The following is a 4,512-nucleotide window of genomic DNA, read 5'->3' as shown; positions in this document are numbered from 1 at the left end:
ACTAAAACACTGTCTGATATATATTAGATATTTGATATCCAATGTTTTGAATGAAGGAAGGAACGAAAAATAAATAAATAAATAAAACTGGGACATGGGGTAGGAGAAAGAGAGTAAAAGATAAGCCTAGATGTGTAAGTATTGTAGATCACAAATGGCAATAAACACTATGGTAATGTGTTTGGATTTAATTATGAAAATTGTGAGCTCATATTGAAGAACTTTAAAAACTGAAAATATATTATTAGATTTTCATGTTAAAAGGTCATATTGGTAATTGTGTAGGAAACAGGATAGAGGAGGATTTGATAGCCAAAGTATATTAAAATTGTAAATGTTACCTACTATATAGCTAGAATCTAGGTTTCCTTATAAACTATCAGCTAAAGCAATTAGTTAAGCAATTACCGTATTTGCCGGCGTATAAGAGGATTTTTTGGCGCTGAAAAATATGCCTCCAAGTGGGGGGTCGTCTTATACGCCAGGTACACTTCAGATAGACTGCCCATAGTGCTTGCCCCGTGCCATAGTGGCCTCCCGATGCCCGCCCACTTCATTCCACATACCGTTCAGGCATCAGCAGCGCTGCTGGGTGTATGCTCTGCTGTTATGCGATTTTGCTGTTATGCGATTTTACCACACTCGCAAAATCGCACACAGTCGACCATATAACAAACTCTGTATTTTGAGTGGAAATGTTAGGGGGTCATCTTATACGCCGAGTCGTCTTATATGCCGGCAAATACAGTACTTAAAAGTAATGGAAAGAAAAACTAGGATCTAGGCAGAGATTGCATTTCTTTGCATGTGCTCTGTTCTCTTTACTCTTGGTTTCACAACCTTGTTTTTTTAAACCTCTGGGCTAATGGAATAGTGATTATGTTTATGATTATATTTCCCCTTACCTACAAATTTTACATTATGATAAATGAGAAATGTTGAAAGGAGGTTTCTTTTGCTAAATATTTTTATAATTGCTTATCTACATGCAACTATTGACTCAATAAAATTTTTCAATTACTAAACTGAACAAATTACCCACTATAAAATGTTGCATGAACTATTGGTCAGTTATCTGCTGAGCTATTTTGTATTCTGTTTCCCCATAAACTCATTTCACATTACTTTTATATTTTCTTATCTATTCATGTAATGTGGTTTATAATTACATTTATTTTTATAATCACATATAAGATAATTTATCATAGAGAAAACATAATCTCTTTTTCTCCAGTTTTATTAACATTCTAAAATCCACAAATCGATGATTTACCATGACATTTTAATGATATCAGTAGATATATATATATATATATATATATATATATATATATATATATATATATATAAACTCTTTGTATTAGTTTTGCACTAGTTTTTACATAAGTTACATTCCAAACACTTGGATTCAGTATGGTTTAAGAAAGCATTGAATCATAATTTCAACATTGATGTGAATTTGAGAAAATCGATTAGCCTCTCCCAACTCTAGTTTCTTCATTTGAAAAATAGGGTTAACACTTGAATGGCCTATCATTTTTTGATGGAATTTTGTATTAAATGGCATGCCACATATTAGACACTGAATTATTAACATAATTTTTGAATGAATCATGATAAATATCCACTCTGATCTGCTGAAAAAGTAAATTCTAAGAGTAGCCCTCTGGCCAACATTTTTGTAAACATTTGTTCATTGGTGCTTAATGATAATAGATTAAATTCTGAGTCTCCTGAGAAAATTATGTCAGAAATGTTTTATCTGCATTATCCACTATGTAACTGTGTAGATAATTATTCATAATGCTGACATTTTAAAATTTATTCTTACTATGTTCTGTTCATCATTTAAACAGGCAATTGTAAGTTAATGATACGAGTATTAATAATATCAATTCTTAAATATCACTTTGCTATTTCTAAAAGGTGATATAAAGTAATTGTTTCATTTGATACAAACAATATTACTCAAAATTCAGTATTATTAATCTCCCTCTCTACAGACAAGCTACTCAAAAAGAATATTATTTATTTAATCGTGTCTATGGTAAAAGAAGGAGTTTGAACCCTGCTATTTTTATTTCCAAATCTTTTTTCTTTCTTCTAAGCATCTTAATTTATGAATTGAAAGTTAGGGTTTAAATTCTGGATTCTCTGGTAATAATAGTCTGAGCCTCTGTTGAGCTGTGGCAGAATGCTATTTGTCCCCATATATTTATTCTCCCTTTTTTATTGGATGTAAAACTCCTGATTTTAGGCTGGGTACATGGCTAGCTGGAAACAATACTAATTTTCAATTTTTAATTACTCTTAGGTCTGGCTAAATTCTGGTTATTGGGTTATATGCCACTCAACCTTTAAACAGTTGGCATGCCCTCCTTCTTGCTCTCCCTTTTCCTTCCTGTTTGCTGAGATGTGGACATGGTACCTGGAGCTCAAGAGGCTGTCTTGGATCATGAAATTTAAGCTATAAATTGAAGATGGCAGAATAACAATACAGAAGGAGCCTAGGTCCCTGATAATTGTAGAGTTGTGTTACTAATTCTGGATTGATAACTTCTAGATGGTGAGAAGAGAAACTTACATGTTGTCCAAAACAAAAGTAAAGGAAAAAAAAAAGACCTTTAATTTTCTTATATTGAACTCTAATTTATTGCTTCTTCATTTCCTTCAAGCAAAGATTAAAAGACAAGACTCACTTTTTAAAATAATCATGTTTCCAAGCAGCTATTTAGTGTATATATTGAATATGGCAGCTATTTCCATTTGAAGTTAAAATATTCTGAATGAATCATTTTCTACATGTAAATACATATTCCAATTAAGATTTTTTTCATTAGACAGCTGAATCATGTTTGAAGAACAATGGAAGTTACATTGGTTTATAACATTATGTAAGTTTCAGGTATACAACAGAATTTCAAATTCGGATGCCTTTTCTTTCTTTTACTTGCCTAATTGCTCTGGCTAGGACTTCCAATACTGTGTTGAATGAAAGTGGTGAGAATAGGCATCCTTTTTTTGTTCCTGATCTTAGAGGAAAAGCTTTCAGTTTTTCACTGTTGCATATGCTTGCTTGTCATGTACTGCCTTTATTATGTTTAGGTACTTTCCTTTTGTACCCATGTAATTGAGAGTTTTTAAAATTATAAATGGATGATGAATCTTGTCAAATGCTTTTTATGTACCTATGAGGATGATGATATGATTTTTATTCTTCATTTTGTTAATGTGGTGTATCACATTGATTGATTTGTGTATATTGAACCATTCTTGAATCCCTGGACTAAATCACACTATATCATGGTGCATGATCTTTTTAATATATTGTATTTGGTTTGCTAATATTTTGTTGAGGATTACTATATTTATGTTCATCAGAGATATTGGCCTGTAATTTTCTTTTTTGTGTGTTGTCCTTGTCTGGTTTTGGGATCAGGGTAATGTTTGCTTCATAAAATATTGGGTTGTTGGAAAAGTCATGACGCATTTTTTCAATGAAAAAGAGAAAAAATACGTCATGACTTTTCTGACAACCCAATAAGTTCGGAAGCATTCTCTCCTCTAACTTTTCAGAAGAGTTTGAGAAAGATAGGTATTAAGTCTTTGCTGAATGTTTGGTAGAATTCACCAATGAAGCCATCTAATCCTGGGTTTTTGTTTTTTAGGAGGTTTTTGATTACTGTTTCATTCTCTTTACTGGTGATATGTCTGTTGAGATTCTCAACTTTTTTTCATGATTTAGACTTGTAAGGTATGATTCTAAGCATTTATATAGTTATTCTAGGTTGTCCAATTTGTTGGAGTATTTCTGTTTATAGTAATCTTTTAAAATTCTTTGTGTTTCTGTGGTATCCCTTGTAACTTCCCCTTTTTTGTTTCTGATTTTATTTATTTGAGCTTTCTCTTTTTTTTCTTAGACAATCTAGCTAAAGATTTGTTGATTTTGTGTTTTCAAAGAATCAGTAGTTTTATTGATATTTTCTATTGTCTTTTAAGTCTCTTTCACTTATTTCCACTCAGTTTTATTATTTCCTTCCTTCTACTGAATTGCAGCTTTGTTTGTTTTTCTAGTTCCTTTAGGTATAAGGTTAGATTGTTTATTTGAGATTTTTCTTGTTTCTTAAAGTAGACCACTATTGCTATAAACTTCCCTCTTAGGACTTAGTATCACTGGCTAGCAGTTTTTATCTTTTAATATTTTAAATATGTCAGTCTGTTCTCTCCTGGCCTATAGAATTTCTGAGAAATCTGCTGATATCCTAATGGGTGTTCTTTTGTAGGTTACTATCTTCCTCCCCCCCCCCCAAGGCTACCTTTACTTTGAATTCTTTCTTTATCATTGGCTTTTGACAATTTTAATATCATCTGTCTTGGATTTTTGCATTGAGATAATTAATTATTCTATTTATTAGCTTCACCCATTCATATATATAGTTCCTTCCCTAAGTTTGGGAAATTCTCAGCTATTATTTCTTTTCTTTTTTTTTAATTTATTTTTTTTATTGTTAG

Source organism: Hipposideros armiger, unplaced genomic scaffold, assembly GCF_001890085.2.
Source record: "Hipposideros armiger isolate ML-2016 unplaced genomic scaffold, ASM189008v1 scaffold_60, whole genome shotgun sequence".
Lineage (NCBI taxonomy): Eukaryota > Metazoa > Chordata > Mammalia > Chiroptera > Hipposideridae > Hipposideros > Hipposideros armiger.
The sequence above is the reverse complement of the archived record's forward strand: the minus strand, read 5'-3'. Positions refer to the sequence as shown.